Genomic DNA, 10,297 nt, shown 5'->3' with positions numbered 1-10,297 from the left:
AGCCCTTCCTCTCTGTCTCATCTCCAGGTCGACAGGAGTCTATGGAACATGGTTGAACTCATATCCCATATTTTCACTGCTACCTTTCCCCCACTTTCCAGTAGACCAACATGGTTGCCAGCAAGCTTACATGTCTGTTCAATGTGTTCCCAAGTTTCAGTCTTGGAGGTGGGTTTGTCTGAAGGGACTTGATTGTATAAATGGCTCCCTGGTGAACAACTTGCTTGTTCTTGTAGTAGCCAATCAGACTGCCATTTTTGTTTTGGATCCTTCCTGCTGTTCTTTCTTTCAAGGAATATCTTCTTTTTCTCTAGCTGCGCCAAGCTGGTTTGCTTGTCCTTTCAAGTGGAAAAGTTCCACCTCAGAAGGTTCTGGATGGGGCTCAGGATTCTACCTAAGGCCTTTACACTACAAAGACTCTACAAGAAGCCTATTTCAATGGGCAAGTTCTAGCACCCCTTTTAGGTATTCCAATGAGTTGTAGGCTGAAGATGGGCTTAAAAGCTTTCTGTCATCCTGTTTACTGATATTCCTTTCTATCCCACTCGTGCCTATTTTACAATAAATAGTAGGCAAGGGAAACTAATATGGAAATTAACTTTTAAGGTCAAAACTTTCCAACTCTTCCTTACAACTGAGAACTGAAATTGGAGTTGGAGTAGAGAGACATGTTCAAGAAGTACTCCTCCCACATCATTGTTGAGATAGATTTCTGAACTCAGGGCTGGCTCTGTGTATGTAGGCTCTCTCTGAATGAGGATGTTCACAGTGCCGAGCAAACTTGCAGGGGGCTCCATTTCTGAAGGATGATATTAAAGTGAAATTGATATGCCATGATGTCATCATGTACTGATTTAATGATGACAGCTCTGTATGTGGAGAGATTGTAATTAAATATAGTCTTGAAAACATAATTATATTAGTACTGCTATTTAATGAATAAGGAATAAATATTTCATGTAGTAAATTTTGGAAAATGAATCTTCAGATTGGTACTGTTTTCCAAGGAATCCAAAATGTCCTTTTATTAAAAATACTTCTCAGGGCAAATTTCCTTATGCTTAACCATTGTGTGTTTTCTCTCCTCTAGTTGCCATGTTTTGGAAGCTGCCAGGGTGCCATTTTTTATCCCCCTCATTTTCCAGTAATGTTTCTATATCAGCCTCTTTGCATCCTCCTGGACTTCACAGCTCCTCTCTTTGTGCCATCTGCTGCTTACTTCTTGAGTTAACATTGCTAACACACTAGACTACCGCATTCAAAATATTAGCACATTCGGGGACACATCTTCATTCCTACTCTCTTTTTAGATAGGACAGATTACGATCAGCCACATGTTTATGACTAGATAGCATTGCCCTAATATTTATAAGGAAAATAGTAAATAGTTGCTAGTGATGCACTTTCAATATTTTTGTTTCTTTATTATTTGATATTCAGTTAAAGGATGAATTATAAATATTCTTATAAAGGTGAGTAAACATTCATAAACATTTTGGTGATAAATGACCCAAAATGCTGCAAAGCAAAACATTCTCTTTTCCCCCAAATACACAGCTTTAGTTTCTGTTATCAAAAATATAAGTTGTTGTTGTTGTTATGTGCCATGGAGTCAGTTCCGACTCATAGCGACCCTATACAGGGTTACCGAGGCTGTAAATCTTTATAGGAGCAGAAAGCCTCATCTTTCTCCCGCGGAACAGCTCGTAGTTTCGAACTGCTGACCTTGCGGTTCGCAGCTCAATTCGTAACTACTACTCTACCAGAGCTCCTTACAAAAAATAGAAGTAGCACAGGGGAAAAGTACACATTATAGACTAGGCAGCATTGTGTCTTAATTATGTCATTAATTTTGTAGCCCAACTCAAGGGGGAAATACTGTCTTTAAAAAGACCTGAGTATATTCACATGGTAAATTGTTTGTTTCAATCAGAATAGTTTAGTGTGTTGCAACTATAGGTCATGAACTGCATTATCATGCTGTGAGAAAACAAAATACAAAACCAAAACCAAACTTAAAAATCATAAAGGTGGTACTATGAATAAAGGAACAGTGGAGAAAAATCTTAAAGAGACATTTGAATCGGCAATGCAGATTATAGGTGTTTCAAATAGACCAGACTTATTTAGTTGCTGCCAATAGTAACAGGGAGAGAAACTACTTTCCACAGTAAATCCAAGTACAGATAGAATGTGGTCAAATAGCTAATAAAGACACTAAATAAATAAAAGAAAGCATGCTTTATATCTTTTATATCATATTGCTGTTGCCGTTAAATGCTGTCAAGTCAATTCTGACCCATAGCGACCCTGTATAGGGTTTCCAAGGAGCAGCTGGTGAGCTAGAACCACTGACCTTTAAGTTCAAATGACTTTGCAGTCTGATGCTTTAGCCCACAGTGCCACACCAGAACTCCTCATATCACATTACTGGAGGTCATTTACAAAGATTCACAAAATCTGCAAATTATTTAACTGAATGACCAAAGGCTATTTAGGCATGTTTATTTGTTAAATTTCAAACTTTGATTCAAGCCCATGACAATAATTAAATTATTTTTAATTTTGAACTTCAAGAAGCTACACATTTAGCAATATGTCCAGAGATTCTTAAAAATTTCATTAGCTTCCCTGATTTCAAAGGTAGTATGTTAGCTTTTGTTGTTTGAGTTATAACAATAAACATTTATTTCTAAAGCACATTACAAGAGGGCTACCAACTGGCTGTAACTGGTATTCTTTGGGCTCAACTGGGCTTAGTTCTTTGAGTATATATATTTCCATTTTAGAATCCAGGTTGAAGAATCATCATTAGTCTGGGTCTTTAATCTAACAGCAGAAGGCAAAACACAAGAGTGACAGAGTCTAATCATGCAAGCACAATTTAAGTCTCTGTTATTATTCGTTGTTTAGTGCTGTTGAGCTGGTTCTGATCCATACCATCTCTGTATAGGGTTTTTGAGGAGCAGCTGGTGAATTTGAACTGCTGATCTTGCAGTTAAAACGTACCTTGTGGTCAAGTGCTTATCCTAGAGTGCCACACCAGGACTCCATGCCACTGTTAGAGGTGGTAAAGGATGGAAGGCCTGGTGACCTGTCTTTTAGAAATCAGCCCATGAAAACCATATGGATAACAAAGGTCTGATTCTATTGTACATGGGTTGGCCATGAGTAGGGAATGAGCTTGACAGCAGCTAACAGCAATGGAAGGTACTCAGTCGTGTCTTTGTATCATCAGCTAGGCAAAACAAGTCACATGGCCAAACTTAAAGGTTGGAAATATATACTTTTACTGAGAGGATGGCAAAAGAAGAGAGGAGGTGAACAATTGAGGAAAAATAATCTACCACTGTTGATAAAAGGAATATGTTTAATATTTTGGGGGTGGGGGAAGTTCTCTGTAATAAAATAGTTTCTTAAATGACATTGATAATTTCCTTATAGACGTAGCCTACAATCTATTTAGTCCTTATTGCCTTCTCTTTGACTGAAACATTTGACAGTTACTGACAGTCTTCTTCCTGATCTTTCTCTTTGCATCTGTAGTATTTGTTACTTTTTCAAGTTCTTTTCTTATCTGCCTGAAGACCGCTATGCCTTCTCTAATTCTCTTTCTTCATGTGATTCTGGAAATAAGACATTTGCAATTAGAGTGAAGAGGACTTAAAATATTGACTGATGAAGATCAAAGAGTACAGCCTTCGATATGGACTGCATCTCAATGTAAAGAAAATAAAAATCCTCATCATTGGACCAATAAACAACATTCTTATCAATGGAGAAAAGATTGAAGTTGTCAAAGGACTTCATTCTTCTTGGATCAACAATCAGCACTCATGGAAGCAGCAGTCAAGAAATCAAATGATGTATTGCATTAGCCAAATCTTCCACACAAGACCTTTTTAAAGTGTTGAAGAGCAAAGATGTCAGCTTGAGTACTAATGTGAGCCTGACCCAAGTTATGATATTTTCAATAACCTCATATGCATGCAAAATCTGGACAGTGAATAAGGAAGACCGTGGAAGAATTGATGCATTTGAATTGTGGTGTTGGAGGAGAATACTAAAAGTGCCATGGACTGCCAAAAGAACCAATAGATCTGTGTTGAAAGAAGTGTATGTTCAGGATGGTCAAACTTGATCTCTCATACTTCGGATATATTGTCAGGAGGGACCAGTCACTGGAGAAAGCTATCATGTTTGGTAACATGGAGGGTCAGAGAAAAAGAGGAAGATCCCAGCGAGATAGATTGGCAAAGTGGCAGCATCAATAGGCTCAAGCATGGCAACAATTGTGAGGTTAGCCCAGGACAAGGCAGTGTTTCATTCTGTTGTAGATAGGGTCGCTATGACTTAGTACCGACTCATGGCTCCTAACAACAACTACAACAATGGTTCTTTCAGTGGTTCTTTTATTGCTAAACAATCCCAATTCCAACAGCACTCTTATCTTTCATGTAAAAATATCCCAAGTGGACTTCTTCAAATTAGTCTCCTTTCTGGATACCTCTCTTAAAATGACTTTTGGTACGTTGAACTCAAATTTGGCACAAGAAAACATCATTTTGCTCTCTAGATGTGTCCCTTCTTCGGATTTTCCTATTCCCAATGGCAGCATCATTTTCTAGATTAGTTTATGTGTTGCACTTGACCTCCCTCCCCCCTTCCACCATCCTGTCAGTTAATGCTAAGCCATACGATAATCCATCATTGCAGTGTTTTCTATAACTATCCACTTCTTTTTTTTTTTTTTCTACCACACTATTTCTGCTCGCATCTTTATTCTATTCCCACCACTTTTATAGTATTCTTCATTAATCTATTGCCTTACGTTCATATTTATCTCACAGGTTTCCAGATCAGATTCATATAACTTCCTAGTTACCCTCTGAATCTAAAATGGTCACATATTTCCTATGATATGCAAGCTTTTATAGTATGTCTCCAATTTAACTTTTAAGGTTTATCTTCTAGAAATTAATGTTAGCTAAAGCTCCTACAAAGTAGATGACTTGATAATACTGGAACATATCAAAACGTTTCCACTTGACTTGCCTTTTCTTCTGCTATTCCTTCTGTTTTTATGCACTTCTAGCCTCAGCTTCTACTCAGGTACTCCTTAAATTTAACCTCAAATGATACCTCTTCCAATAAGTTTTGTTCAATAGCACTGTGTCTTTCTTGTGCATAGACTTGCTGTATGTTATAGTGCTTTGTAAAATTATTCCTTCTGTAGAGACCATCATGTTTTACTGGGGAACAAAGGTTGGATTTTGCTCATATTTATAATTCCCTGCAGCTTCTAGCCCTGAGTTTTATGCATGATTTATTAATAATATTGCTTTAAAGAGTTTGAACTCAGGTGTCAAACTCTCTAGCACAAAGTAAGCACATGGTCAATGTTAATTATTTCTTTTGTTATTATGAAATATTTGGAAAACACTTGTAGAATGTGGCCACATTTATTGGAAAACACTATCACATTATTTACTACCTTGTTTGTACAGGGACTAGTAAATAAGAACAAACAAGCTTTTCATATGGATGACCAAGAAATGATGTAGTTTCCTATTACTACAGACAGGGCATCAATTGTAAGTTTTTTTTTTTTTTCCTTTGAGGAGGGATAAGTCCCATTCTTTACACTAAGCTGATTTTCTGGGATAGAGCTGTACGATAAGCTCTGGACCACTAGGTTGGTTTGAACTGCAAGTCTGTGGCTCAAACTTGCCAGCTGTTCCTCAGAAACCCTATGCAGGGTCACCATGAATCAGAAACAACTTGATGGTATTTAACAACAACAACAATTTCACTATAGATGTTTAGACTTAGCCTCCATAGCAAAGACATTTCTTAAAATAAATGAATTTCCTCTGACTCTGACAGAAGATTATTAAAGCTACCATAAATCTCCTTAGATGATAAATGTAAAATGAAATAAACGAATACTTCCTACTTCTCGATCCGCATCTGAAGTAACCTCAGTTTTTATACTCTCTGAATACATGATCACCAGCTCCATCATTATCTTACTGCCCAATGAATTTAAGAGATATTAAAAAGCAGATCATGGAAAAATCAGAAGGTAGGTTGTATAATGTAGACTGATCCACTGTTAATTTATTATTATTATTTTTTTTAATGTCTAGGGTTTAAAGTCTACTGTTTGTTACTTAACAATGATCTGACATGAGTTTTGCAGATGCCAGTATTTCAGAGCTGTAACACTAAGTTGTGGAAGACCGCAAAACAGTATTAGCCTTCAAGACTTGTAATCATTAGACACTAATGTGTTTCATTAAATGCCAATTTTGGGAGGGGTGGAATATAAAAATTTTTAATTTCCCAGTAGAATTTCTTGTTATTAAACTTTCAAAATATTTTTGCTGTTAGAGTTAGAAAGAACAGTCACGTTTTTGTCTTCCTCCCTTGATCCCCTTGTGATTGGAGAAAACGACAAAGAAATTGAAAGATTATGTTCATTTCTCCCTCCATCCACCCCTAAATAATAGATGCCAACTTTTTGTATACAAATATCTTCTTAACATAATGCAATTTCTGAAATACCAAGATTTTCTCTTATTCTTAAAAAAACTCCTCAGTTATGTAAATGGATTAATTAAAACAGGGATGGCTTAAGTGTTGTTCTGTTGTTAGGAGTGGTTTAGTTGTTTCCCACTCATCCGGACCCTGTGTACAATGGAATGGAGCACTGCCCTTTCCTATGCCTTTCATAGAGTCATTCTTATGTTTCAGTCCATTCTGCAGACATGTGTCAATCCATCTCCTTTCACTGACACTCAACTTTACCAAACATGGTATTCTTCTTCAGAGATTGTTCCCTTAAGCTAACATGTCCGTAATATGTGAGACAAAGTCTTACCCTTCTAACTTTTAAGGAATATTCTAGCTGTACTTCTTCCAGCACAAATTTGCTTGTTCTTCTTATAGTCAATGAAGTTGTTAATAACCTTTGCCAACACCATAATTCAAAGGCACTCTTACTTCTTTGGTTTTCCTAATTCGCTTTCCAGCTTTTGCATAAATATGAGGCAATTGATAATACCATGGCTGTGTTAGGGGCACTTTAGTCCTCAAAATGACATCTCTGCTTTTTAACATTAAAGAGATCTTTTGCAACAGATTTTCCCAGTGCAGTACCTTAGTTGATTTCCTGACTACTTTTGTTGAACCTTGATTGTAGATCCAAGTAAAATGAAATTCTTGAAAACTTCAATCTTTTGTTCATTTATCATTATTGGTCCAATTGTGAATATTTTGTCTTCTTCATATTGAGGCGTATTCTATACTGAAGGCTATAGTGCTTGATCTTCAAGTCCTCTTCACTTTCAGCAAGCAAGGTTGTTAATGAGTCTTTGTTGTTGTTGTTGTTAAGTGCCCAGTTCAGACTCATAGCTACCCTTTATAGGATTTCCAAGGCTGTAAATATTTACAGGAGTAGAAAGCTTCCTCTTAATTCCATGGAGCAGTTGGTGGATTTGAACTGTTAACCCACCTTGCGGTTAGCAATACAGTGCTTATTCTACTTGTTCCTCTTTGCTTTTCTTTTAAAAACAACATATCTTCAGGTATTAAGATCTAGAACTTTTTGGTGTTCAAGTTGTAAAATGGGCAAACAAAAATTTAAACATAAATTTTTAGTATAGGTATAAAATATGTAAGTATAAATGATAATTTAACTTCTGTTAGTGAAAAGACACATGACTATATGGAAGTTATTTAGTCATTTAGGTCTTGACAGTCTTATCTATAAATGAAGACTAGATGGTTTGTTTAGACCAAATGCTAATTAAATGCTTATTTAACTTTATCATTAAAAAGGCAAACAAAATAGCTTAATGTATCCAGAAATAACACTTTTTAACCATCAGTATTTTAATGTGGAACTACAAATTTAGATTCAACCAACAAACAAAAGCAAATCTCAAAAAATAAACACATCTATTGAACTCTCTATTTCCTTAAAACTCCAAATCAAAATGATTGTATTAGTAGGACCTATAGGTGGCAGTACCATATAATAAAAATCATGAAAAGATTTTTTTAAACTTGTCTACATTAGTAAAAACAAAAAATTAAAGCTCATCTATTTTAGGATTTCAAATGGAAAAAAAGAAGCAAAAACAAACTGTCCAGCATCATAATCACATAATTTACTCTTTTGTTTGCAGCATGAGATTCGAGGTACATAAGACAAAGATCAGGGAAAAAAATAAGGTCAATTCTGCTCACTTTTATGTAAACAATACATTGAAAAGTAAAGATTTTTGAAGGATCCCCAACAGGGGTAGGGAATGTCCTACCCAAGGGCTGTATAGAGCTTACAGAATAATTCGGTGTAACCCTGCCAAGGCAACCACAGTTCCAGCCATCACATTGTTGTTGTTAAGTGCCTTTATAGGGTTTCTGAGTAGCAGCTGGTGAGTTTGAACTGCCAACCTTGTGGTTCAAACTGACCTATGATCGAGTGCTTATTCTACAGTGCCACATCAGGACTCCAGCCTTCATATTTGTTATAGTTGTTAAATGCCGTCGAGTTGGTTCTGACTCATACCGACCCTGCATAAAGTTTCTGAGGAGAAGCTAGTGGGTTTAAACTGTCACCGTTGTGATATGCAGTCCAGTGCTGATCCTACAGTGTCATCCCAGAAATCCAGCCATCACATTGGGGTTCAGTGAATCAAATGTTTGACCAAATATAGCAGGATAATTCTTTTTTTTTTTTTTTAATGCTTTATTGGAAATTATGTGATAGTTTACATGGGAAGACGTCCATCAGCTTTACATTGATCCCATCATATATTGTTTCCTTGCCATGGTTACAATCCCTTCCATGCATCATCTAAAACCCATAGGATATACCCCACAAGCCTTCCCCCTGGTGGTCCACATACCACCCCTCTCCCAATCCGGGTCCAAAATCTCCAGCCACTTCATCTCCCCACGTCATCATCTCTGCCTCCATCCCTGGCATCACTACTTCTCTGGGTAGGGTTCCGTTCTCCTCTCTTCTCCTTTGATGGTCCCAGGGACCTCCACTTCTAGACTGCAAGGTTAGTCACTCCCCTCCCTTTGCCCCAAACATCTACCTTTACATTTCCAGCCCTTACAGTCAGTCCTGATAACAATTATTCACTATTGTATCTCAAGAGACCTATCCACATTTCCTTTCATCAGCCCTGACTAGGCAGAATGGATACTACTCAGTTGAGATTCTGCCTTGCTCCACACCCTCTGGATCTAGGTTCCCTCTTGAAAGCTTGTAAGCCAGTCACTTCTTACCTCTGTAGCCCCCCCATTCTGGGTAGCCACTGTCCAAGTTGCCCATTCCTATCCTCTCCATGTGCGGAAGAGGTGGGAATGATTCTTGCTGTGAAGATTTATTCCCTCTTTTGAGCTACTGCTTCCATAGGTGTGTGTCAAGTTCATCAAATTGTATCAGATTATTCTTTTTTCTTTCTTCTTTCTCCTTCTGTTTGAGCTCTGATCATCCAGCCATTGAAGCCAGGTCAAGTGGGTATTATCTGCAAGTGTGAGTGTTCTTATGCTTGTGCCCTCTCTTCTTATCAGCTGAATGCTTCACTCTCCACTCTAGTCCTCTTTGGCTATGCCACTGACTCTGGGCCCAAGAGTCCCCTGGACCTGGCACACTGCTGGCCAACCAGGTCTCCGTCTGGGTTCACAGGAGTCTATTGAGCATTGTAGGGCTTAGCTCGCAGCTTCATTGATGTTTTTCCCTCACTTCCCCTTATCGGTGATGAACATAGTCACTAATCAGAGCATACATTTCCACTGAGCCTTAGTCTTAGAAGGGGGTTTGCCCTAAGGAGAACCCTACAACTTGCCTTGATGTCTTCTGGTGAGCCACTTGTTTGTTCTTGTAGTAATCAGTCCGGTATGCCTATATTGTTTTGTATTTTTTGTGTCAGTTTTTCTTTCAGGAAGTATCTTTTGTTCTTCTGGTCACTCCAGGCTGGTCTGCTTGTCCTTTCAAGTGGAGATTTCCCCTCAGAATATTATGGATGCTGTTCAGGATTCCATCTGTGCTCTTTTGTAATGCAGAGGCTCTGCAGGAAGCCTCCTTTGCTGGCCGCATTGTAGCCCCATTTTAGGTATTCCAATCAGTTATAGGCAGAAGATGGACTTACAAGCTTTCTATGGTGGTATTTCTGGTTATTCCTTTCTCTCTCCCTCCAGGGTCTATTTTATAGCGGTATGCCAGGGAAACCAAGATTCAACAGACCGCCAAGCATCTTAATATTATTTCTCCCCTTTT

This window comes from Chrysochloris asiatica, unplaced genomic scaffold, assembly GCF_000296735.1.
Source record: "Chrysochloris asiatica unplaced genomic scaffold, ChrAsi1.0 scaffold00024, whole genome shotgun sequence".
Classification (NCBI taxonomy): Eukaryota; Metazoa; Chordata; class Mammalia; order Afrosoricida; family Chrysochloridae; genus Chrysochloris; species Chrysochloris asiatica.
Note: the sequence above shows the minus strand (reverse complement) of the source record.